At 44.6% G+C, this 27,719-nt stretch overlaps 7 non-coding genes across 7 annotated transcripts; all 7 read right to left on the bottom strand.

Annotated features, from left to right (window-relative positions):
* Positions 1-11,750: 11,750 nt before the first annotated feature.
* Positions 11,751-11,832, bottom strand: TRNAS-AGA. Its single transcript has one exon. It is a non-coding gene; the product is annotated as a tRNA-Ser (tRNA).
* A 970-nt stretch (positions 11,833-12,802) lies between these two features.
* On the bottom strand, positions 12,803-12,887 carry TRNAY-GUA. The gene is given in 2 exon segments: positions 12,803-12,838; positions 12,851-12,887. It is a non-coding gene; the product is annotated as a tRNA-Tyr (tRNA).
* A 2,046-nt stretch (positions 12,888-14,933) lies between these two features.
* On the bottom strand, positions 14,934-15,015 carry TRNAS-UGA. The gene has a single exon. It is a non-coding gene; the product is annotated as a tRNA-Ser (tRNA).
* A 1,890-nt stretch (positions 15,016-16,905) lies between these two features.
* TRNAE-UUC lies at positions 16,906-16,977 on the bottom strand. Its single transcript has one exon. It is a non-coding gene; the product is annotated as a tRNA-Glu (tRNA).
* Positions 16,978-19,983: 3,006 nt separating this feature from the next.
* On the bottom strand, positions 19,984-20,065 carry TRNAS-AGA. The gene has a single exon. It is a non-coding gene; the product is annotated as a tRNA-Ser (tRNA).
* A 4,015-nt stretch (positions 20,066-24,080) lies between these two features.
* On the bottom strand, positions 24,081-24,165 carry TRNAY-GUA. Its single transcript is given in 2 exon segments — positions 24,081-24,116; positions 24,129-24,165. It is a non-coding gene; the product is annotated as a tRNA-Tyr (tRNA).
* Positions 24,166-24,360: 195 nt separating this feature from the next.
* Positions 24,361-24,432, bottom strand: TRNAE-UUC. Its single transcript has one exon. It is a non-coding gene; the product is annotated as a tRNA-Glu (tRNA).
* Positions 24,433-27,719: the final 3,287 nt, after the last annotated feature.

Raw genomic sequence — 27,719 nt, 5'->3', positions numbered from 1 at the left:
ATTCTGAAACTCATATGTTTGGGGGACAGGCCCCACACCGCACAGGAGTTGTGGCGGGGTATTGAACAACAGACCGACGAGTGGTTGCTGCCGGTGAGCCTCAAGCCCGGCCTGGTGGTGTGTGATAATGGGCGAAATCTCGTTGCAGCTCTGGGACTAGCCAATTTGACGCACATCCCTTGCTTGGCGCATGTGCTGAATTTGGTGGTGCAGAAGTTCATTCACAACTACCCCGACATGTCAGAGCTGCTGCATAAAGTGCGGGCCGTCTGTTCGCGCTTCCGGCGTTCACATCCTGCCGCTGCTCGCCTGTCTGCGCTACAGCGTAACTTCGGCCTTCCCGCTCACCGCCTCATATGCGACGTGCCCACCAGGTGGAACTCCACCTTGCACATGCTGGACAGACTGTGCGAGCAGCAGCAGGCCATAGTGGAGTTTCAGCTGCAGCACGCACGGGTCAGTCGCACTACAGAACAGCACCACTTCACCACCAATGACTGGGCCTCCATGCGAGACCTGTGTGCCCTGTTGCGCTGTTTCGAGTACTCCACCAACATGGCCAGTGGCGATGACACCGTTATCAGCGTTACAATACCACTTCTATGTCTCCTTGAGAAAACACTTAGGGCGATGATGGAACAGGAGGTGGCCCAGGAGGAGGAGGAGGAGGATGAGGAAGAGGGGTCATTTTTAGCACTTTCAGGCCAGTCTCTTCGAAGTGACTCAGAGGGAGGTTTTTTGCAACAGCAGAGGCCAGGTACAAATGTGGCCAGCCAGGGCCCACTACTGGAGGACGAGGAGGACGAGGATGAGGAGGAGGTGGAGGAGGATGAGGATGAAGCATGGTCACAGCGGGGTGGCACCCAACGCAGCTCGGGTCCATCACTGGTGCGTGGCTGGGGGGAAAGGCAGGACGATGACGATACGCCTCCCACAGAGGACAGCTTGTCCTTACCCCTGGGCAGCCTGGCACACATGAGCGACTACATGCTGCAGTGCCTGCGCAACGACAGCAGAGTTGCCCACATTTTAACCTGTGCGGACTACTGGGTTGCCACCCTGCTGGATCCACGCTACAAAGACAATGTGCCCACCTTACTTCCTGCACTGGAGCGTGATAGGAAGATGCGCGAGTACAAGCGCACGTTGGTAGACGCGCTACTGAGAGCATTCCCAAATGTCACAGGGGAACAAGTGGAAGCCCAAGGCCAAGGCAGAGGAGGAGCAAGAGGTCGCCAAGGCAGCTGTGTCACGGCCAGCTCCTCTGAGGGCAGGGTTAGCATGGCAGAGATGTGGAAAACTTTTGTCAACACGCCACAGCTAACTGCACCACCACCTGATACGCAACGTGTTAGCAGGAGGCAACATTTCACTAACATGGTGGAACAGTACGTGTGCACACCCCTCCACGTACTGACTGATGGTTCGGCCCCATTCAACTTCTGGGTCTCTAAATTGTCCACGTGGCCAGAGCTAGCCTTTTATGCCTTGGAGGTGCTGGCCTGCCCGGCAGCCAGCGTTTTGTCTGAACGTGTATTCAGCACGGCAGGGGGCGTCATTACAGACAAACGCAGCCGCCTGTCTACAGCCAATGTGGACAAGCTGACGTTCATAAAAATGAACCAGGCATGGATCCCACAGGACCTGTCCGTCCCTTGTCCAGATTAGACATTAACTACCTCCCCATAACCATATATTATTGGACTCCAGGGCACTTCCTCATTCAATCCTATTTTTATTTTCATTTTACCATTATATTGCGATGCTACCCAAAGTTGAATGAACCTCTCCTCTGCCTGTGTGCTAGGCCTAAATATATGCCAATGGACTGTTGCAGTGGTGGCTGACATGAAGCCTGATTCTCTGCTATGACATGCAGACTAATTCTCTGCTGACATGAAGCCAGATTGTCTGTTACGGGACCTCTCTCCTCTGCCTGGGTGCTGGGCCTAAATTTATGACAATGGACTGTTGCAGTGGTGGCTGACGTGAAGCCTGATTCTCTGCTATGACATGCAGACTGATTCTCTGCTGACATGAAGCCAGATCCTCTGTTACGGGACCTCTCTCCTCTGCCTGGGTGCTGGGCCTAAATTTATGACAATGGACTGTTGCAGTGGTGGCTGACGTGAAGCCTGATTCTCTGCTATGACATGCAGACTGATTCTCTGCTGACATGAAGCCAGATCCTCTTTTACGGGACCTCTCTCCTCTGCCTGGGTGCTGGGCCTAAATTTATGACAATGGACTGTTGCAGTGGTGGCTGACGTGAAGCCTGATTCTCTGCTATGACATGCAGACTGATTCTCTGCTGTCATGAAGCCAGATTGTCTGTTACGGGACCTTTCTCCTCTACCTGGGTTCTGGGCCTAAATTTATGAAAATTGACTCTTACAGTGGTGGGTGACGTGAAGCCTGATTCTCTGCTATGATATGAAGACTGATTCTCTGCTGACATGAAGCCAGATTGTCTGTTACGGGACCTTTCTCCTCTGCCTGGGTTCTGGGCCTAAATTTATGAAAATTGACTCTTACAGTGGTGGGTGACGTGAAGCCTGATTCTCTGCTATGATATGAAGACTGATTCTCTGCTGACATGAAGCCAGATTCTCTGTTACGGGACCTCTCTCCTCTGCCTGGGTGCTGGGCCTAAATTTATGACAATGGACTGTTGCAGTGGTGGCTGACGTGAAGCCTGATTCTCTGCTATGACATGCAGACTGATTCTCTGCTGACATGAAGCCAGATTGTCTGTTACGGGACCTCTCTCCTCTGCCTGTGTGTGTGCTGGGCCTAAATATATGCCAATGGACTGTTGCAGTGGTGGCTGACGTGAAGCCTCATTCTCTGCTATGACATGCAGACTAATTCTCTGCTGACATGAAGACAGATTCTCTGTTACGGGACCTCTCTCCTCTGCCTGGGTGCCGGGGCCTAAATATCTGAGAATGGACTGTTCCAGTGGTGGGTGACGGGAAGCCAGATTCTCTGCTATGGAACCTCTCTCCAATTGATTTTGGTTAATTTTTATTTATTTAATTTTTATTTTAATTCATTTCCCTATCCACATTTGTTTGCAGGGGATTTACCTACATGTTGCTGCCTTTTGCAGCCCTCTAGCTCTTTCCTGGGCTGTTTTACAGCCTTTTTAGTGCCGAAAAGTTCGGGTCCCCATTGACTTCAATGGGGTTCGGGTTCGGGACGAAGTTCGGATCGGGTTCGGATCCCGAACCCGAACATTTCCGGGATGTTCGGCCGAACTTCTCGAACCCGAACATCCAGGTGTTCGCTCAACTCTAATTGTGAGTGATGCTCATGTTGAGGATGTGTCATGTTTCGTCCTTAGCGGGTTGCCTACTCCTCTTGTGTTGGGGCTACCCTGGCTCACTAAACATAACCCCACCATTGATTGGCAAGTGAGGCAAATAAATGGTTGGAGTGACTTTTGCAGAGAGAATTGCCTCACGACATCTGTTTCTGAGGTTTCTACTAAGACTGTACCATCTTTTCTCTCTGAATTTTCGGATGTCTTCTCTGAGAGTGGTGTTCAGGACTTGCCCCCGCACAGGGAGTATGATTGCCCTATTAATCTCACCCCAGGCGCCAAGTTGCCTAAATCTTGTTTATACAATCTCTCCCAACCTGAAAGGGTCGCTATGCGTGCTAATATCTCTGAGAGTCTGAGAAAGGGACACATACGACCCTCGAAGTCACCTGTTGCCGCTGTTTTTTTCTTTGTTAAGAAAAAAGATGGTTCTTTAAGACCATGTCTGGATTTCAGGGAGCTGAACAGTATCACAATTCGTGACCCTTATCCGCTTCCTCTGATCCCGGACCTGTTTAACCAGATTGTTGGGGCTAAAGTTTTTTCCAAGTTGGATCTAAGAGGGGCATACAACCTGGTCAGGGTCAGAGAAGGAGACGAATGGAAGACGGCCTTCAATACCCCTGAGGGCCATTTTGAGAATTTGGTTATGCCTTTTGGTTTGATGAATGCTCCAGCCGTCTTTCAGCATTTTGTGAACAGCATTTTTTATCATTTAATGGGGAAATTTGTATTAGTGTATCTAGATGACATTTAGATTTTTTCTCCTGATTTCAAAACTCATAAAGAACACTTACATCAGGTCTTGCTCATCCTTCGGGAGAATAAATTGTACGCTAAACTGGAAAAATGTGTGTTTGCGGTTCCAGAAATTCAATTTCTGGGGTTTCTTCTCTCCGCTTCTGGTTTTCGCATGGACCCCGAGAAGGTCCGCGCTGTGCTTGAGTGGGAGCTTCCTGAGAATCAGAAGGCGCTGATGCGTTTTTTGGGCTTTGCCAATTATTACAGGAAGTTTATTTTGAATTATTCCTATATCTTGAATTAAACCACTCACTGATATGACTAGAAAGGGGGTAGATTTTTCCTCCTGGTCGGTAGAGGCGCGTAAGGCCTTTTCTAATATCAAGGAGAGTTTTGCTTCCGCTCCCATCTTGGTACAACCTGATATTTCTCTACCCTTTATAGTTGAGGTTGATGCTTCTGAGGTGGGTGTGGGTGCGGTCTTGTCTCAGGGTCCCTCTCCTGCCAAATGGCGACCGTGTGCCTTTTTCTCGACGAAACTCTCCTCCGCAGAGAGAAATTACGATGTGGGAGATAGGGAGTTGTTGGCCATCAAGTTGGCTTTTGAGGAATGGCGCCATTGGCTAGAGGGAGCCAGACACCCTATTACCGTGTTTACTGACCATAAGAATCTGGCCTACTTGAAGTTAGCCAAGCGTCTGAACCCGAGACAGGCCCGATGGTCTTTGTTCTTTTCCAGGTTCAATTTTGTTGTCACGTTCCGCCCTGGGGTTAAGAATGTGAAGGCGGATGCCCTGTCACGTTGTTTTCCGGGAGGTGGGAATTTTGAAGACCCGGGTCCCATTTTGGCTGAAGGTGTGGTGGTGTCTGCTCTTTATCCTGAATTGGAGGCAGAGGTTCAGGTAGCCCAGTCAGAGGCTCCTGATCTTTGTCCTCCTGGGAGGTTGTTTGTGCCTCTCGCTTTAAGACACAAGATTTTTAAGGAACACCACAATACTGTCCTTGCTGGGCACCCGGGGGCAAGAGCCACAGTGGATCTCATCGCTCGGAGATTCTGGTGGCCGGCGCTTCGTAAGTCGGTTGAGGGTTTTGTGGCAGCCTGCGAGACCTGCGCTCGTGCCAAAGTCCCTCATTCACGGCCATCAGGTCCTCTCCTTCCCTTACCCATTCCTTCCTGTCCTTGGACACATCTGTCCATGGACTTCATTACGGACCTGCCTCGTTCCTCGGGGAAGACTGTGATTCTGGTGGTGGTGGACCGTTTTAGCAAAATGGTGCATTTCATCCCTTTTCCTGGCTTGCCCAATGCTAAGACGCTGGCGCAGGCATTTATTGATCACATTGTCAAATTGCATGGTATTCCTTCAGACATAGTCTCTGATAGGGGCACGCAGTTTGTTTCCAGATTCTGGAAGGCTTTCTGTTCTCGCTTGGGGGTTCGGTTGTCATTCTCTTCTGCTTTCCACCCGCAGTCGAATGGCCAGACAGAGCGCGTCAATCAGAATCTGGAGACATATCTGCGCTGTTTTGTGGCGGAGAATCAGGAGTATTGGTGTTCTTTTTTATCCCTTGCTGAGTTTGCTTTAAATAACCGTCGTCAGGAGTCCTCTGATAAGTCACCATTTTTTGGTGCATATGGGTTTCATCCGCAGTTTGGGACATTCTCTGGAGAGAGGTCTTCTGGTTTACCTGATGAGGACAGATTCTCCTCGTCGTTGTCATCTATTTGGCAAAAGATTCAGGATAATCTAAAGAGCATGAGTGAGAGATATAAGCGTGTGGCGGATAAGAGACGTGTGCCTGGTCCGGACCTGAATGTTGGTGATCTGGTGTGGTTGTCTACTAAGAATATCAAATTGAAGGTTCCCTCCTGGAAGTTGGGTCCTAAGTTTATTGGGCCTTACAAAATCTTGTCCGTCATCAATCCTGTTGCCTACCGTCTTGATCTTCCTCAGACTTGGAAGATCCATAATGTTTTTCATAAGTCCTTAATAAAACCTTATGTCCAACCCATTGTACCCTCGTCTTTGCCTCCTCCTCCGATTGTGGTTGATGGTAATCTTAAATTTCAGGTCTCTAGGATTGTGGATTCTCGTGTTGTCCGCGGTTCTCTCCAGTACCTCGTTCATTGGGAGGGTTATGGTCCTGAGGAGATGATGTGGGTCCCAGTGACGGACATTAAGGCCACTCGTCTCATCAGGGATTTCCATAGGTCCCATCCTGAGAAGGTGGGCTCTAAGTGTCCGGAGTCCACTCGTAGAAGGAGGGGTACTGTCACCACCAGACATCTGAGAAGCTCTGACAGAGGCCTTTCAGAACCTCTTCCTTGAGCTTCCCTTTGTTTTGCTTTTATTTTCTCATCTCGTTAGCCTCTCTCAGCTGTCATGTAGTTGCACTGATTGCACCCCTTTAAATCCCTTCCCAGACTGCTTCACTTTGCGGTTTATATTCCTTCCTGGAGTGTGTGCATGCTGATCCTACTTCTGAGTCTTCTACATATAAGTTTTGTTCATTCATTTGTGTTTTTCTGTTTGCTGGATCCCAGGTGACCCTGACTCCCTCCGTATCAAGTGTAGGGAGCCAGTGGCCATGTCCCCTCACTATTATAGGGTGTTCAGGTGTTATAAAGTCGAGGTACGAGGATATGCGATCATCTAACATTGGGATTTTCGCATAGGCTGAGCAGTCAGGGAGAAAGCCAGGTCTGATGCAGGGCTCTCCCTTTTGTTCCTTAGTTTTGGATCCAGTAAGTCGGATATTCATTTTGTGTCTTCTAGTTTCCTGTACACCTTCCGTGACAGATTCTCTGCTATGACATGAAGCCTGATTCTCTGCTATGACATGAAGCCTGATTCTCTGCTATGACATGAAGCCTGATTCTCTGCTATGGGACCTCTCTCCTCTGTCTGGGTGCCGGGGCCTAAATATCTTACAATGTCCTGTTCCAGTGTTGGGTGACGTGAAGCCTGATTCTCTGCTATGACATAAAGCCAGATTCTCTGCTATGATATGAAGCCTGATTCTCTGCTATGACATGAAGCCTGAATCTCTGCTATGGGACCTCTCTCCTCTGTCTGGGTGCCGGGGCCTAATTATCTGACAATGGCCTGTTCCAGTGGTGGGTGACGTGAAGCCTGATTCTCTGCTATGCCATGAAGCCTGATTCTCTGCAATGGGACCTCTCTCCTCTGTCTGGGTGCCGGGGCCTAAATATCTGACAATGGCCTGTTCCAGTGGTGGGTGACGTGAAGCCTGATTCTCTGCTATGCCATGAAGCCTGATTCTCTGCAATGGGACCTCTCTCCCCTGTCTGGGTGCTGGGGCCTAAATATCTGACAATGGCCTGTTCCAGTGGTGGGTGACGTGAAGCCTGATTCTCTGCTATGACATGAAGCCTGATTCTCTGCTATGACTTGAAGCCTGATTGTCTGCTATGACATAAAGCCTGAATCTCTGCTATGGAACCTCTCTCTTCTGTCTGGGTGCCGGGGCCTAAAAATATTTGACAATGGCCTGTTCCAGTGGTGGGTGACATGAAGCCTGATTGTCTGCTATGACATGAAGCCTGATTCTCTGCTATGGGACCTCTCTCCTCTGTCTGAGTGCCGGGGCCTAAATATCTGACAATGGCCTGTTCTATTGGTGGGTGACGTGAAGCCTGATTTTCTGCTATGACATGAAGCCTGATTCTCTGCAATAGGACTTCTCTCCTCTGTCTGGGTGCCGGGGCCTAAATATCTGACAGTGGCCTGTTCCAGTGGTGGGTGACATGAAGCCTGATTCTCTGCCATGAGACCTCTCTCCAATTGATATTGGTTAATTTTAATTTATTAAATTTTTATTTTAATTCATTTTCCTATCCACATTTGTTTGCAGGGGATTCACCTACATTTTGCTGCCTTTTGCAGCCCTCTAGCCCTTTCCTGGGCTATTTTACAGCCTTTTTAGTGCCGAAAAGTTCGGATCCCCATTGACTTCAATGGGGTTCGGGTTCGGGGCGAAGTTCGGGTCGAGTTTGGATCCCGAACCCGAACATTTCCGGGAAGTTCGGCCGAACTTCTCGAACCCGAACATCCAGGTGTTTGCTCAACTTTAATCATTTATTAACCTTTTTTTTATTTTTGCAAAAGTTTTTTTTTTTTAAAGTTAAAACAATGAAAAAATAATGTTATGTTTGGGGTTTTACTCGTTTCAATGGAACAGCGTGATCTGCGGTGAAATATATATTATTTTTGATGGACAATATTATTTACAGATCACTGGTACCGCTATGGGTACGATATATGCACCAAATTTCGCCAATCTTTTTTTAGGGTGGTGGGAAGACAGGATAGTATTTACAGACACAAGCAGTCAATTCACCAAGCACATCACATATTGGGGTCGTTATATCGACGACGTTCTAATACTCTGGGATGGCACAGTAAACAAATTTTACAAATTTGTGAAGAATCTCAATGATAACACAATAGGAATAAAATTTACAGCTGAAATAGAGAAAAGTAAACTAAACTTCCTAGATGTATCACTCACTCTACAAGAAGATGGGAGTATATCAACTGAAATTTACAGAAAGCCAACGTCGACTAACAGTCTCCTACACTGGTCAAGTTACCATCCACAACCTCTTAAAAGAGGAATCCCAGTAGGCCAGTATCTTAGAGCAAGAAGGAACTGCTCAACTGAAGTAGCCTTTGATTGTGAGAGTAAAATATTGTACCAAAAGTTCCTAGAACGTGAATATCCAAAAAAGGTATTGCATAAAACATACCGAAAAGCAAAAGTAAGAGAAAGAAGTGAATTATTACAAAATCATGAAAAACCAACCACAGAAAAAATTGTGCGTTGTATAGGTACGTTTGACATAAAACACAGTGAAGTCAGTAATATCCTGGAGAAGCATTGGAATATTCTGAGGTTGGATGAGGACCTGAAGAATATTATTACTGACTATCCCACGATAACATATAGGAGAGGAAAAAACTTGAGGGAACAATTAGTGCATAGCGATTTCCAATGGAACAGTCAACAGAGACAAAAAACAACATGGCTAACCACAAAAGGGTCATATCCATGTGGCAACTGCCAATTCTGCAGTAAAATGCAAGCCTGTGATGAATTTGAAAACCCAGTAGATAGGAAAAAATATAAAATTACACAATATATCAACTGTAAAACAACAGGAGTAGTGTATGCCATCCAATGCGCATGCCAAAAATTGTACGTGGGGAAAATTATACAAGAACTTCGGAGACGCATTTCTAAACATCTCAGTGACATCAATTTATAAGCAGATACATCATTATCCAGACATATAAAGGCAGTACATAGTGGGAAAAGTGATAGCCTCAAAATCTGGGGAATCTCAAAAATAAGGCCTGGTCCTAGACAAGGGAATTTAGATAGAAAGTTACAGCAAGAAGAGACCAAATAGATCTATCGATTAAAAAGTCTATCCCCCCTAGGCCTAAATGAAGGTTTCACCTTTGCATCGTTTCTATGAACGTAGCAGAATGAATATGAATACAGAAATATTAATACTATAATAGAAATCTGACCTAAAAGAAACACAATAAAAAAATGGCGAGACTAACTCCAAACAGTAGTAGTCTGAAATAAAATGCGGTCTCCGGAAGAAGGCCGTTCCAAAAATGGCCCCCGGAGGCCGTCTTCGGAACTGCCTGCTCCCGGAGACCGCATTTCATTTCAGACCGGCTCGCGCACAGGCACAGGTAAGGACTTACCTGTGCCTCACCGGACTTGTCAGTTAATATGTCAGATCACATGTGTTTGCGGGCGAACACTGCGAACTGGCCATCTCTAGAGCTGAATAGTTTCCATGGCAGACAGAGCTTTCTGTAAGCCCCATGCTGGACCATCAGCACCTTGAGGTCAAGGGGGAAAAGGAAAACATGGTGTCTCTATAGAAGACGAGATATAAAACCAGGGACAGTACGGTAAACCTGATAATGCTCATCGTGGCCGCCATGATGGGTGTCTGTGACTAGTGTTGAGCGAACTTCTGTTTCAAGTTTGGAGTACAAAGTTCAGGTACAGGTTATAACTTATGGTCCATGGTAGCAGAATCCATAACGGAATTCTTAGATAATCCAAACCTGAACTTTGTACGCCGAACTTGAAACACAAGTTCGCTCAACACTAGACACAGACACCCATCATGATGGCCACAATGAGCATTACCAGGTTTACCGTACTCTCCCTGTGTCCCTGTGTCACTACAAGCAAGTGTGGAGAGAAGAATTGCAGACATCTTCATGCAGATGACCAATGTGTACATTGGGCAGGAGCCCTGATGGAAATGCTGACTGCAGCAAATCGTCTAAAAATTTGAGAATACCATCCTCCACCTCTGAGCGCTCTCCTCCTGCCATCACTTACTTGCTGCCTCTCCAACTGTCCATCATTACTCTGTGCACCACCCCCTGCTGGTTCAGGGACTGCACTGCGCTCGCTCTGCTTCTGCTGCATTGTGGGATATGTAGTCTTTACACAATGTGCAGTCCACTGCGGTAGAGAAAACGACACCTCCCTCAATGCACAGGGACAGGAAGTGAGAACATGTGAGACTGCAAGTGTTCATGATGTAACAGCAGAATTGTGACTGCAGCTCTGTCTGTGACCGGAGTGTGATATAACAGCAGAATTGTGATTTCAGCTCTGTATGTGACTGGAGTGTGATATCATATAAGAATAGAGTCTCCATTGCCCACAATAGGCAGAATAATATAGTCTATGGTAACATGGAGACCTGAAAAACCTGTTATAGGAGACATAGAAGTCATACTCTTCTCCCAACACAATCCATGCCCTGCTAACAAGGAAAGTGTCCAGAGAAAGAGAATTTTGCACTGTATAAGGCACCGTAATTATCTGAATAGAAGAGCCGCATTAAGAAGGGAGGGGGATCTCTACTCCTTATAATAACATATAATTATGATTTCATATACATCTACTTATTCTAAAAATTATTATGTAGTCTAATACATTATAAATATTGTTAAAAGAGAAGTCCTTCAAGCCAGCGACCTAAGGATGTCTATGTGTCCTCTACGGTCCTCCGCTCTACCAGCTGAGCTATCCAAGGCTTGTATGCTGCATGTCACCTGTTGTTCTAACCACTGGTATGTCCTATGTGTCCTTAGCCATACCATCCATGTGAAGCTGGTCAGGCTAGGATTCAGGAACATGGGGCTCTATCTAGCACAGACACCAAGAGATACAACAAACCTCAACCTAGAAGAACCTTTGGCTCTGAGGTCACCCAGTTCCTAAACACAGGGATCACCATCAGGGTCCAGAATATTTCTTTTTTCTGGACAACTTATCCCAAAATAACGGATAGCCAACATTTTTTTACGGACATATTGGAAAACCATAATGAATGATAAAAACTATAATTAATAAATGTCTACAGCTCAATATACCGATAACACCTCATTACCAGGATTTACTGTGACCTGAAAAATGATAATTAGCACTGAAATATTCTAGTCAAGTACCACCAGCCTTAAAAAAAAAACCATCATGAACACATCTATTATTCTTTCAAGGACACAGGAAAAAAGTTACCTATTTACACTGACTGTTCAGAAATTTCTGGACTGTCGGCAACTCTAATCACCAAACATTTTTTTAGTTTTGTGTTTAAGAAAAAAAACACAATCGTAGTCGGCAGGATTTGAACCTGCGCGGGGAGACCCCAATGGATTTCTAGTCCATCGCCTTAACCACTCGGCCACGACTACCAGCTGTCACATGAAGTCTCCACTGTGTGATGTAAGAATCAAATTCTCTACACACCGGTCACTGTACTGACATATGGTGGTTGTAGTAGTTGTCACCAACTCTCAGCTTTCGACCTCACAATACACCCAAAGGAGAAGACAGTGGGACAAATTTAACAGCAGTGACAACCTGAGTGTTTGACAGACAAGACCTAATAACAGTGAAAAACTCGTGAGATTCACCTCACAGATGTGGATAGAGGGGCGAGGGGAGCACCAAACCATAACCAAAGATAAGAAGTAACAAACTTCTGAAATAATAAGGTGGCACCATCCATCAGGGAGTTGAGAAGTAAAGCTACCTCACTCAAACACCAAGAGCATTTTTATTGTCTGTCGACAGCTGTTTGGGGCTTGTTTTTAGGGATTGAGTTGTATTCTTTATTGGTGCCATTTTGGGGTTAGTTCAACTGCTAACTTTTTATTGTGTTTTTTGGGCGGCAGAATGAACCAAGCAAAGCAATTTTTAACAATGTTCATCATAGGGGATCATAAATGTGATCAACTTATGGTTCTGGTCAATACTAATTATGCATAGTTTTGTTTTGTTTTTTTTGGCTGTTTTAGTTGAATTCTTGTTTTTTATTTTTTATTTATTTTTCTCCATGGTAGATTTAAACATATGGTCCTTTGATCACCCATATAATATACAGTAAAGCTGAGCAGAGCTGGCACGATAGACTGCAGTAAACTCTGTGACAGGTCACCATTGTCCCTGAACTTACCTCTGGATAATCCTTTATCTGCTGTGTGTAAGTGAGGTACCGTAATTACCTGAATAGAAGAGCCGCATTTGGAAAATGAGGGGGATTTATTCTCCATAGAAAATACAAAAGGAAGTTGTGATTTCATATCCATCTACTTATTCTAGAAGTCTAGATATTATTATGTGGTCATATGCAAAAAAAAATCATTATGATTAAAAGAGAAGTCCTTCGAACCGGAATCGAACCAGTGACCTAAGGATGTCTGCGCTCCGCTACAGTCCTCCGCTCTACCAACTGAGCTATCGAAGGCTTGCATTATGCAGTTAACCTGTTGTTCTCACAACTGGTATTTTCAAAACGCACTGATGGGAGGTATTACCCTGGTGATAAAACTGCGAGGCGTCACCGATATCAGGATGCAATAGAAGGTTTAGAGGGAAAGAAACATAAGAACTCAACTTCCCATGGTAGAAATCAAACCTGGACCGTCTGGGTGAAAACCAGAAATCCTAACCGCTAGACCATTTGGTAGTTATAGAAGACAATACCATGTATGAGAAAAACAAGACTCTTCAGATTCCATCATCACCAGGGCTCACGCTGCCCCTACCATATACTTAAAGAGGTTGTCCAGGAATTAAGAAAATTAAAATACTTAAATATTACTTTATTATAAATATATTCTCAAATACCTTTCATTATTTACAATGGCTCGTTTTGTCTGGTGGGCAATCATCAGGGGAAACAAAATGGCCGCTGTCCCATTAGTGCACACAAAGCCTGTACTGATCATACAAGAGGACAAGTTACTTTACAACACTGAGCTGCCGCATCCTCTCTACTTGTCGGGCATTATGATCCTGAATACAGATGATAAGAACTTTAAATCACAGAAAGGAAACCCCTAAAATGTAACTGGATAGATCAGTCAGGGACCGACTAGTACAGTCATTACAAAGCACCCTCTCAGACGGACATGTGGCTTAGTAGAAAACCCTGTGGAACTTTCAGGTGTGGACAGGACTGTATGTTTTGTCCCTTTATTTGGAAATCCAGAGTCTCTCTACCAGTAAAACCTATCTTATGAGAGACTCTTGCTAATTGTAGAACTCAGGGTGTTGTATATCTGGGCACCTGTCCATGTCCACTAAGAAGAGAGAAATACGTCGGAGGGTGGGGGACCACATTGGTGACATAAAGAATCGGAAGGACAAGCCAATAGCAAGACATGTTTGGGACTATCATTCCGGTAATTTTGGAGTCTTGCAATTTCAGGTGATTGAGTTGGTGCGTAAATCGCCAAGAGGAGGGGACATTCTGTGTAAGCAGGCCCAGTGGATTCACCATGGGTCCTCTGGGTCTCAATGAACAGATCTCATTCTCGTGCTTTCTGTAGCTATGTTGCTGGTTTTTGTTCTGTGTTATATATATCTAAATTCTGTGTAGAAAATGGGACTCAAGCAAGTTTATGGGCTTGGAACCCTGTATATCCAGCATAGCCGAGAATGGCATTTTTCCGTATACGACTATCTTACCCTCTTTTTATCCTGATGTCTACATAGATTGTGTATCTACAAACAGATCTTATGATTTAGAGACTGTTTATCTCATACTCGCTGCAAGTTTCTTTCCCCTGATGAACCACGTGGATAACACCACCTGGGGAAACGTTTCGGAAAGAGATGATATTAGCAGGGACATCCAGGACTTGTCAGGGTTTAGTCACCGGGGCAGGTGCTCCGCTTTCAGACAGGGATACTTGTAGGGTCACCCTAGGGATTTTATATCTTTCCCACCCCATTTGTTGGTTGCTACCCCTGAGGACTGCCTGGCACCCAGTGACTGATATCAACTAACCATGAGTCATGGTCACAACCGTGGTCTTCTGCAATATAACGCTATATACCATATGCAGTTTATTATTCCATTGCCCGTGCTAATCTCTTGGTAATTGTGCCTACACATTAATCCATTGTGTGGGCTCAGGATAAACATATCTTATGTTGATGTATTGTGTACACATATATGTGTCAGTTTTGGGAATTTATATATTTCATTTTTTAATTGTATCCAGTAAAAATGTAATTTTAGGGGTTTCCTTTACGTGATTTATTGTTTATGTCCCTGGGCGTTTACTCCTATTTTCTGTGAGTTTAGAACTTGAGCTGAATCTCTGTAGGAATTTACTTCTTTAGGAGATATGAAGTACAGAGAGGACGGACAGGACAGGCTATGGAAATCTAGTTTTTTTCATGGGTACAGGAAAAAAGTTTCCTATTTTATGGACTGTCCAGAAATTTCTGGATGGCTGGCAACCTTCATCACCATTTTTTAGTTTTGTGTGTAAATAAAAATCGTAGTCGGCAGGATTTGAACCTGCGCGGGGAACCCCCAATGGATTTCAAGTCCATCGCCTTAACCACTCGGCCACGACTACCAGCTGTCACATAACATCTCCACGATGCGGTATCAGCATCTGATTACCTAGACACATAGAACAGTCCTATCCTTGTCCGTAATGCGTACAATAATAGGACATGTTCTTTTTTTGGGTGGACATATGGAAACCCCCCCTTTCCCCTGAAGTGAATGCACATACGGCCCGCAAAAAGGAACGGACAAAGCAAAAAAATATGTTTGTGTGTATAAGCCCTTATAATCATGTTTTTTAATGCTGTTTAAAGGCTCGTTCACACCAACATTTTTTGCGTTCCGCATACGGTCCATATACGGAACCATTCATTTCAATGGGTCCGCAAATAAAACGTAATGTACTCCGTGAGCATTCCGTTTCCGTATGTCCACAATTTCATTCCAGTAGATTTTGAGTCTTGTCCTATTCTTGTCCGCAAATCACGGTCCGTGGCTCCATTAAAGTCAATGGGTCCGCAAAAAAAGGAAAAGATACGGAAATGCATCCGTATGTCTTCCGTATCCGTTCCGTTATTTGCGGAACCATCTATTGAAAATGTTATGCCCAGCCCAATGTTTTCTATGTAATCAATGTATACTGTATATGCCATACGGAAAAACTGAACAGAAACGGAAACACAACGGAAACAAAAAACGGAACAACGGATCCGTGAAAAACGGTCCGCAAAACACAGAAAAAGCCATACGGTCACATGAACAAGCCCTAACACTGAGGCCACCTGCGGTTTTTCCAGCCGGATTCCCGTGTGGTGCAGCACCAGCGAGGTAACACTAATCTCATGTACAGTTTGCAGATTTTTTTTCCATGCAAAAATTGCCCTGCCCTGTGGTTTTCACATTTAATAGCAGGTCAATTATGTTTGGGGTTTTACCTGTGGATTTCACTCTTTTCAATGGAACGGTGTGATCTGCGGAGAAAGAGCGTCAAATCCACACCAAAAATTACTGTTAGACATTGTGGATTTTGGTGCAAATTTGCTGCAGAAACGCACATAAATCCACAGGCAAATTCTGAAATTCTAATCTGATTATCAGGAAATGAAGGCATCATTTTTTTACCTTATTTTTATCGAAATTGACAAAAATATATATAGATAAGAAATGAAAGGCGATATGTGCGGTTTGGTTGATCATTTAGTGTTTTCAATGGTCTCGTCCAGACCCTCTGGTGTCAATGTCTGCAATCGAAAAATCCAATAGGATTCCCTACCTATTAGTAGTTGGAATCCAATCGATGGCGGTCAGTTTTAGCGGTGATATGCCGCGGTTGTGCTGGTGGTCACGCTAGGATTAGGCTTTCCATTTTATATGTTGCTCCTTTTCCTACTCAAAGGAATTGAATTAATACTACACAACAATTTCTTTCCTTCAGTGACACCTTGTATCAGGAGACACAAGCTCTGCGATGGGGACAAGAGTAGCACCAAGTTATGCAAATCTCTTCACGGGCCGCTTTGAACTTGTCCACATTGCACAGTCCCAGAAATTCTCCCCTCTGATCGTCTAATATAAAAGATTTCTAGACGACCCGTTAATCATTTGGAGAGGGTCAGAAAACGAAGCATGGGGATGAAATTATTATGTGGTCTAATGCCAAAAAATCATTATGATTAAATGAGAAGTCCTTTGAGACGGAATCAAACCAGCGACCTAAGGATGTCTGCACTCCTCTACAGTCCTCCGCTCTACCAGCTGAGCTATCGAAGGCTTGCATGCTGCAGCAAACCTGTTGTTCTCACCACTGGTATGTCCGATGTGTCCATAGAACACGTACGTAGTATCCGTGAACCTGCAAAACGGACAGATAGGAGGTATTACAATGGTGATAAAACTGCGAGACTTCACCAATATAATAGAAGGTTTAGAGGGAAAAAAACAGTCAAAAGAACTCAACTTCCCATACCGGGAGTCGAACCCGGGCCGCCTGGGTGAAAACCAGGAATCCTAACCGCTAGACCATATGGGAGTTCATGAAAACAACACCCTCTTCAGATTCCATCATCACCAGGTCTCACGCTGCCCCTGCCATATACTTAACGAGGTTCTCCAGGAATTAAGAAAAGGAAAATACTTGAATATTACTTTATTATAAGCATATTCTCAAATACCTTTCATTATTTATAATGGCTCGTTTTATCTGGTGAGCAATCATCAGGGGAAACAAAATGGCCGCTGTTCCATTAGTGCACACAAAACCTGTCCTGATCATACATGAGGACGCTACTTTACAACACTGAGGTAAAGAGCTGCCTCATCCTCTCTACTTGTGAGGGATTATGATCCTGAATACAGATGATAAGAAATTTAGGTGAACCTCTGTAGGAATTATAAGGAGACATGAAGTACCGAGAGGTCGGACAGGACAGGCTGTGGTAATGTGCTGCTGTGGAGACTGTAAACAAATGCTGCTGCTCATTAGCTACACCTCACCCTCCTCTCATGTCTCCTCATCACCTCCTTTCCCACAGAGATTCACCTATATTTAGGATCATGATTCCTGACAAGTAGAGCAGAGAGGAGGATGAGGCAGCTCTTTACAAACCAGCTGGCCAAGTCAAAGAATTAGATGATCTACTACTTGAGGAAATGGCTAAAATGACATTGTAGGGGGAAGTTATCATCTTGGGAGACTTTAATCTTCCTGATGTCAACTGGAAAACCATAACAGCTAGTTCTGCCAGGAGTACAGATATTCTAAATTCCCTACTGGGATTATCTCTATAGCAAGTAGTGGAGGAGCCAACCCGGAAGGAGGCCATTTTAGATTTAGTATTCACAAATGGGAATTTGGTATCTGGTATTACTGTAGGGGAAAGCTTGGGATCTAGTGATCACCAGTCAGTGTGGTTTACTATAAGTACAGTGACTGAGTCACACCACACAAAAAGTTTTAGATTTTAGAAAAACTGACTTTTCTAAAATTAGATTAGTGGTATACGAGTCCCTATCAGACTGGAACAGTTTCATTGGAGTCCAGGAGAAATGGGACCAGGGCCGGTGCTACCATAAGGTAGACCAAGCGGCTGCCTTTGGGCGGACCCTGGGGGAGGGCGGAAAAATGAACCTTCTTTTTTTTTTTTTATCTCTTACTTGTGAGTTGCGCTGCCGCCCTCACTCACAGAGCGGCACGGCAACACGGTCACGGGGTCAAGCCAGGGGGGTGTGACTGGCGAGTGGCGCAGCAGCGGGGGGGCGGCAGCAGGGGCTGGAGCTGACTGTGAGTCTGACTCACACACAGCCAGATTGCCGTAGCAGCAGGACAGGTGGGTAGGTGATCACTGATGAGCGCACTAGCGGCAGAGCGCACGGCATAAATGTGTTTTTAAAAAAAATTACACAAACAACAATCATAAATGGATTAAGGGGAAAATGTCTGTAGTCTGTGACATAGAGATGGGGCCCGGGTCGGCGGGGAGGGGGGGGGGGGGGTGATGTGCCATGAGGGGGGAGAAATGTGACACAATAGGGGGTAATGATGTGATCATGATGTGACACGAAGGGGGTGATGTGACATGGTTTGGAGGGGGTGAAATGTGACATGGAGGGGGAGAAATGTGACATGGAGAGCTGATGTGACATAGGGGGTGATTTGACATGGAGGGGGAGAATTGTGACATGGGGGCTAATGGCTGACATGGGGGGCTAATGGCTGACATGGGGGCATGATGGCTAACACGGGGGGCTGATGGATGGGGCTGATGTCTGACATGGGGGTCTGATCTGAGGCATTGGGGGTCTGATCGGAGGTCTGATTAACATTGGGGGTCTGATTGGTGGTCTGACCTAAGGTGTAATGGAAAAACATTTTTTCTTTTTATCCTCCTCTAAAACCTAGGTGCGTCTTAGAGGGTGAAAAAATACGGTCCTCAAACCAGCAATTGTCTAAAGCAGAGAGAAGATACCAGGACCACACAGAGGAGAAGCCAGATGCTGCAGACAGGACCAGGGCCAGGTGAGCTGCGAGGGGGTAGCTTCGCTTGTGTTGGCAAAAATCCTTGGTCAGCTATTTTCGGCGGCCCCATAGAAATGAATGGAGGGCGGATGCGCATGCCGCCGTTCATTTCCCTGCTCCGTTATCATTGTAGGTGCGGGTCCCAGGGGTGGGACCCGCACCTGTCACACAATGGGGCATATCCTAGCGATATGCCCCCATTGTCTGTCTGTGATGCGAATACCCCTTTAAGTATTTTTATGTTTTTTAATTCCTGGAGAACCCCTTTAATAATATGCTTTGTGGTGCCACACAATGTAAATAGCAACATACAGAGCACAAATAATACCACTACACAGCAAGCAGATAACACCTGCACACATAACAGAGCTATACAATGAATAATAAGATCGGAGAGGGTGAGGATGTCCTTGAAAGTGAAGATCCACAGAGTGGTGTCCAGGAGAAGTCATCATGGTGGTCTTCTAGAACCCTGCATTCACTGACCACTCAGAAACATCACTATAACTTAGCTCTGCCATCCATGTAAACTGGATGGGAATAGGATTCAGGAACAGGGTACTCCATCTAGCACAGACACCAACAGATACAACAAACCTCATCCTAGAAGAACCTTTGGCTCTGAGGTGACCCAGTTCCTAAACACAGCAATCACCATCAGGGCTGCCATCCAGAATTTTTTTCTTTTCTGGACAACTTATCCCAAAATCACAGACAGCAAACATTTTTTATGGACATATTTAAAAACCATAATGAATTATGTAAATTATAAGTAATAAGTGTCTACAGCTCAATATACTGATAACACCTCATTACCAGCATTTACTGTGAGCTATAAAATGCTAATAATTCCATCAAAATATTCTAGTCATATATCACCAGCCTTAAAAAAATCATAAACACATCTAGTTTTTTTCATGGGTACAGGAAAAAAGTTTCCTATTTTATGGACTGTCCAGAAATTTCTGGATGGCTCGCAACCTTGATCACCATTTTTTAGTTTTGTGTGTAAATAAAAATCGTAGTCGGCAGGATTTGAACCTGCGCGGGGAAACCCCAATGGATTTCTAGTCCATCGCCTTAACCACTCGGCCACGACTACCAGCTGTCACATAACATCTCCACGATGTGGTATCAGCAGCTGATTACCTAGACACTGCGGTCACTACCCTGAGATGTGGTTGTTGTCACCCACTCTCAGCGTTCGACCCCACAATACAACCAAATGAGAAGATGGTGGAATAAATTTACTATAGTGTTCATATTTGTTTTTAGGTGTAAGAAGGCCGTTTTAGACAGTCTTTTTTTTTGTCACATTTACTATCAAAATTTAGCTTGTTTTGAAGGCTTTTGTGCCTCTTGACACTATTTAGTATTAGACAAATTTAGAAGTTTTAGACTTTTCTTTTACCTGAATTTGTCGCAAAAACTGTCTAATTTCTACGCCAGGCCTGGCGTACTTTTCTTTGTCAGTTTTCAATGAAAAAAGTGTGACATTTAATGCAACAAAAAAAATGCAACAAAGGGAGATGTGCACCTTTTTCATGCGCATACTAATTTGACCAGTCTTAGTGAATAGAAACCTGTCTAACTATAAAACCACCACCAGAGGTCAGACTAGTAGCAATACACAGACTCTGATACATCAACGGCTGTGTGACTTTCATAAATACTTGGCAAAAGAAAGTCAGATGAAGAAAATTTGCTTGTCTAATTTTATATATAAAAAGAGGCGAGCTTTATAATTGTGCCACAGTGATCCTCCACATGCTGGGGCACTTTTATCAAGCTCGTCTGCTTTTATAAATAAAATTAGACAGGCACATTTTCTTTCTTTTCTTTCTTTTGCAAAGTATTTCAAAAAAGTTGCACAGCACTTTATGAATTATACGTATTGGCATTAGTCTGACCTCTGGTGGTTGTTTTTCAGTATGGCAGGTTCATATTCACTAAGATCGGTCTAATTAGCATGCACATGAAAAAGTGGCGCTGGTGAGCTGAAAGTAGGTGCACGTCTCCATGAAAGTGCGACTTGTTTAGGCAAAATATGGTGCAACTCAGTACTAAAAACTGACGAGGAGAATTAGGCCAGCCCTGGAGTGGAGCAGAAATCTGACTGTTTTTGTGACTAATTCAGGTTAAAAAAAGACGCACCTACATAAATAATTCTGAAAATAGACGCAAAAGTTAGAAAACTCCTGATTTAGTCTAAAAAATCAAAATAGGCGAATGAGGCGCAAAAGCCTCCAAAATAGGCGCATTTTCAGTATGACACTGTCTAAAACTGCATTTTTATACCTAAAAACAGGTGCTGACACTACAGTAAATGTGCCCCACTGATCCCAACTGCATGAGATCCTGCCCCGATTCCGTCCTATACCGCAGGATACACGTCGGGAGATATCTCCTGACCTCTCTGTGAGCATGTCACATCAGCACAATGGGGAGGGGGACAGACTTCTCCCACACACTGTCTCTTCCCCGATATGTGAAAGTTAGGCCAGACACCCACATCATGTGTCAGTGAGAGGTCCCGCTCTGACCGCCGATCCTCTGACAGGATCGCTCAGAATTAGGGCTCATGCACACAACCGTTGGATGTTTTGTAGTCTGCAAATTACGGATCCGCAAAACATGGATACCGGCTGTGTGCATTCTGTATTTTGTGGAACGGTCGGCTCCTAATAGAATGTGTGTTTCTTCCAAACAACTCAACTTTGGTTTCATCTGTCCACAGAATATTTTGCCAGTACTGCTGTGGAACATCCAGGTGATCTTGTGCAAACTGTAAACGTGCAGCAATGTTTGTTTGGACAGCAGTGGCTTCCTCTGTGGTATCCTGCCATGAAATCCATTCTTGTTTAGTGTTTTACGTATCGTAGATTCGCTAACAGGGATGTTAGCATATGCCAGAGACTTTTGTAAGTCTTTAGCTGACACTCTAGGATTCTTCTTCACCTCATTGAGCAGTCTGCGCTGTGCTCTTGCAGTCATCTTTACACTGATGAAGAAGGCAGCGTAGTCCTTCGAAACGCGTCTGGTGACCTCCCTCTGAAAACCTGCCAATAACCTCATTCTGGAAGCGCTTCCGAGCAACGAATCCCATCTGAATCCTCCGGATCGAAAAAGACCACCAACGAAAAACTTAAAACCAAGTCCGGCTAAGACACGTGAGACACCGAAGAAGTGACGTCATATCCACGTGGCACGCCGAGAAGACCGGGAAAAACAAACACCGCAGAGCGCAGCAAGGCTGCTCCAACAACCAGGACACCTCGCAAAGAAAGGTAAACAGTCAGGGTGCAGTTCCCTTAATGTGTGGGACGCCACACTAAGTACAGCACCCGACTGACCTACTACATATTTTTATATTTTTACATTTTTCATTTTTTATATATTTTTATCCTTTCTATTTTTCTCACCGCTCTATCCATATATTATATACCTCCTATGTGACCAAGACCGTAGGTACAGACAGACAATTTTTATGGACTACATATAAATGGACACAACCATTCACTGTACCCACGGAAGGTGAAAACCGCTATTAGATAATTACTGCAGTGCCACACCTCCACTCTGCATATATCTGCTATTTTTGCTACTCCTGTTATTTTTTGGTATATTTTTTGACATATCTCTGGTATTGTGCATCTGCAAACGATGTATATGGCAAAACATCATTCTTATTGCTATTTTTATTTATGAGAACCTACCCTTTGGACCTCCACATTTTTAGAACCTCTACCTCTTTATTTCCCACTCCTAAAAAACGTACCCTTACAAAAATAAATACATATTTTACTATCCCACATACTGCCTCCCTAGCATTATTGATAGATGTAGAGTGCCGGTTTTTCCACTATATACTTTTATTGTTATAAACCGCCTCCTGATTGGGTGAATCAGTCCAGAACCAGAGCACCTACACATTGTACTGACCAGGTGAGCCACCAATAACCCACCTTCTCTATCTTTACAGGGCGGCCACTCCTAGGGAGAGTAGCAGCAGTGCTGAACTTTCTCCATTTATGGACAATATGTCTTACCGTGGACTGATGAACAGCGAGGCTTTTGGAGATATTTTCATAACCCTTTCCAGCTTTATACAAGTCAACAATTCTTAATCGTAGGTCTTCTGAGAGCTCTTTTGTGCGAGGCATCATTCACATCAGGCAATGCTTCTTGTGAAAAGCAAACCCAGAACTGGTGTGTTTTTTATAGGGCAGGGCAGCTGTAACCAACACCTCCATTCTCATCTCATTGATTGGACTCCAGTTGGCTGACACCTCACTCCAATTAGCTCTTAGAGATGTCATTAGTCTAGGGGTTCACATACTTTTTCCACCTGCACTGTGAATATTTACATGGTGTGTTCAATAAAAACATGGCGACATTTAATTCTTTGTGTGTTATTAGTTTAAGCAGACTGTGATTGTCTATTGTTGTGACTTAGATGAAAATCAGATCACATTTTATGACTAATTTGTGCAGAAATCCATATCATTCCAAAGGATTCACATACTTTTTCTTGCAACTGTATGTGAAAAACCAACTGGTTGGTATCAAAATGGATAAAAATATATAAAGATAAGAAATGAAAGGCGATATGTGCGGTTTGGTTGATCATTTAGTGTTCAATGGTCTCGTCCAGACCCTCTGGTGTCAATGTCTGCAATCGAAAACTCCAATAGGATTCCCTACCTATTAGTTGTTGGAATCCAATCGATGACGGTCAGTATTAGCGGTGATATGCCGCGGTTGTGCTGGTGGTCACGCTAGGATTAGGCTTTCCATTTTATATGTTGCTCCTTTTCCTACTCAAAGGAATTGAATTAATACTACACAACTATTTCTTTCCTTCAGTGACACCTTGTATCAGGAGACACGAGCTCTGCGATGGGGACAAGAGTAGCACCAAGTTATGCAAATCTCTTCACGGGCCGCTTTGAACTTGTCCACATTGCACAGTCCCAGAAAGTCTCCCCTCTGATCGTCTAATATAAAAGATTTCTAGACGACCTGTTCATCATTTGGAGAGGGTCAGAAAACGAAGCATGGGGATGAAATTATTATGTGGTCTAATGCCCCAAAAATTATTATGATTAAAAGAGAAGTCCTTCGAGCCAGAATCGAACCAGCGACCTAAGGATGTCTGCACTCCTCTACAGTCCTCCGCTCTACCAGCTGAGCTATCGAAGGCTTGCATGCTGCAGTTAACCTGTTGTTTTCAACACTGGTATGTCCTATGTGTCCATAGAACATGTACGTAGTATCCATGAACCTGCAAAACGGACTGATAGGAGGTATTACAATGGTGATAAAACTGCAAGATGTCACCAATATCCGGATATAATGAAAGCTTTAGAGGGAAAAAAACAGTCAAAAGAACTCAACTTCCCATACCGGGAGTCGAACCCGGGCCGCCTGGGTGAAAACCAGGAATCCTAACCGCTAGACCATATGGGAGTTACAGAAAACAACACACTCTTCAGATTCCATCATCACCAGGTCTCATGCTGCCCCTACCATATACTTAACGAGGTTCTCCAGGAATTAAGAAAAGGAAAATACTTGAATATTACTTTATTATTTATTATTATTCTCAAATACCTTTCATTATTTATAATGGCTCGTATTATCTGGTGAGCAATCATCAGAGGAAACAAAATGGCCGCTGTTCCATTAGAGCACACAAGACCTGTCCTGATCATACATGAGGACGCTACTTTACAACACTGAGGTAAAGAGCTGCCTCATCCTCTCTACTTGTGAGGGATTATGATCCTGAATACAGATGATAAGACATTTAGCTGAACCTCTGTAGGAATTATAAGGAGACATGAAGTACCGAGAGGTCGGACAGGACAGTCTGTGGTAATGTGCTGCTGTGGAGACTGTAAACAAATGCTGCTGCTCATTATCTACACCTCACGCTCCTCTCATGTCTCCTCATCATCTCCTTTCCCACAGAGAGTCACCTATATTTAGGATCATGATTCCTGACAAGTAGAGCAGGGAGGAGGACGAGGCAGTTCTTTACAAACCACCTGGCCAAGTCAAAGAATTAGATGATCTACTACTTGAGGAAATGGCTAAAATGACATTGAAAGGGGGAAGTTATCATTTTGGGAGACTTTAATCTTCCTGATGTTAACTGGAAAACCGAAATAGCTAGTTCTGCCAGGAGTACAGATATTCTAAATTCCCTACTGGGATTATCTCTACAGCAAGTAGTTGAGGAGCCAACCCGGAAGGAGGCCATTTTAGATTTAGTATTCACAAATGGGGATTTGGTATCTGATATTACTGTAGGGGAACGTTTGGGATCTAGTGATCACCAGTCAGTGTGGTTTACTATAAGTACAGTGACTGAGTCACACCACACAAAAACCAAAGTTTTAGATTTTAGAAAAACTGACTTTTCTAAAATTAGATTAGTGGTATACGAGTCCCTATCAGATTGGAACAGTTTCAATGGAGTCCAGGAGAAATGGGACCAGGGCCGGTGCTACCATAAGGTAGACCAAGCGGCTGCCTTAGGGCGCACCCTGGGGGAGGGCGGAAAAATTAACCTTCTTTTTTTTTTTTTTATCTCTTACTTGTGAGTTGCGCTGCCGCCCTCACTCACAGAGCGGCACGGAAACACGGTCAGGGGGTCAAGCCAGGGGGGTGTGACTGGCGAGTGGCGCAGCAGCGGGGGGGGGGGCAGCTGGAGCTGACTGTGTCTGTGAGTCTGACTCACACACAGCCAGATTGCCGTAGCAGCAGGACAGGTGGGTAGGTGATCACTGATGAGCGCACTAGCGCCAGAGCGCACGGCATAAATGTGTTTTAAAAAAAAATTACACAAACAACAATCATAAATGGATTAAGGGGACAATGTCTGTAGTCTGTGACATGGAGATGGGGCCCGGGCCGGCGGGGGGGGGGGGGGGGGATGATGTGCCATGAGGGGGAAGAAATGTGACACAATAGGGGGTAATGATGTGACACGAAGGGGGTGATGTGACATGGTTTGGAGGGGGTGAAATGTGACATGGAGGGGGAGAAATGTGACATGGAGGGCTGATGTGACATAGGGGGGTGATTTGACATGGAGGGGGAGAAATGTGACATGGGGGCTGATGGCTGACATGGGGGATAATGGCTGACATGGGGGGCTAATGGCTGACATGGGGGCATGATGGCTAACACGGAGGGCTGATGGATGGGGCTGATGTCTGACATGGGGGTCTGATCTGAGGCATTGGGGGTCTGATCTGAGGCATTGGGGGTCTGATCGGAGGTCTGATTAACATTGGGGGTCTGATTGGTGGTCTGACCTAAGGTGTAATGGAAAAACATTTTTTCTTTTTATCCTCCTCTAAAACCTAGGTGCGTCTTAGAGGGCGAAAAAATACGGTCCTCAAACCAGCAATTGTCTAAAGCAGAGAGAAGATACCAGGACCACACAAAGGAGAAGCCAGATGCTGCAGACGGGACCAGGGCCAGGTGAGCTGTGAGGGGGTAGCTTCGCTTGTGTTGGCAAAAATCCTTGGTCAGCTATTTTCGGCGGCCCCATAGAAATGAATGGAGGGCGGATGCGCATGCCGCCGTTCATTTCCCTGCTCCGTTATCATTGTAGGTGCGGGTCCCAGAGGTGGGACCCGCACCTGTCACATAATGGGGCATATCCTAGCGATATGCCCCCATTGTCTGTCTGTGATGCGAATACCCCTTTAAGTATTTTTATGTTTTTTAATTCCTGGAGAACCCCTTTAATAATATGCTTTGTGGTGCCACACAATGTAAATAGCAACATACAGAGCACAAATAATACCACTACACAGTAAGCCGATAACACCTGCACACATAATAACAGTTCTATACAATGAATAATAAGATCGGAGAGGGTGAAGATGTCCTTGAAAGTGAAGATCCACAGAGCAGAGTGGTGTCCAGGAGAAGTCATCATGGTGGTCTTCTAGAACCCTGCATTCACTGACCACTCAGAAACATCACTATAACTTAGCTCTGCCATCCATGTGAACTTGATGGGAATAGCATTCAGGAACAGGGGACTCCATCTAACACTGACACCAAGAGATACAACAAACCTCATCCTAGAAGAACCTTTGAAGTGACCCAGTTCCTAAACACAGCAATCACCATCAGGGCTGCCATCCAGAATTTTTTTCTTTTCTGGACATCTTATCCCAAAATCACAGACAGCAAACATTTTTTATGGACATATTTGAAAACCATAATGAATGATAAAAATTATAAGTAATAAATGTCTACAGCTCAATATACTGATAATACATCATTACCAGCATTTACTGTGAGCTATAAAATGCTGATAATTCCACCAAAATATTCTAGTCATATATCACCAGCCTTAAAAAAATCATGAACACATCTAGTTTTTTTCATGGGTACAGGAAAAAAGTTTCCTATTTTATGGACTGTCCAGAAATTTCTGGATGGCTGGCAACCTTGATCATCATTTTTTGTGTTTAAATAAAAATCGGATTTGAACCTGCGCGGGGAAACCCCAATGGATTTCAAGTCCATCGCCTTAACCACTCGGCCACGACTACCAGCTGTCACATAACATCTCCACGATATGGTATCAGCAGCTGATTACCTAGACACTGCAGTCACTACCCTGAGATGTGCTTGTTGTCACCCACTCTCAGCGTTCGACCCCACAATACAACCAAATGAGAAGATGGTGGAAAAAATTCACTATATTGTTTATATTTGTTTTTAGG

Source organism: Bufo gargarizans, unplaced genomic scaffold (assembly GCF_014858855.1).
Source record: "Bufo gargarizans isolate SCDJY-AF-19 unplaced genomic scaffold, ASM1485885v1 original_scaffold_1163_pilon, whole genome shotgun sequence".
Taxonomy (NCBI): domain Eukaryota; kingdom Metazoa; phylum Chordata; class Amphibia; order Anura; family Bufonidae; genus Bufo; species Bufo gargarizans.
This window is presented reverse-complemented; position numbering and strand designations above follow the sequence as displayed.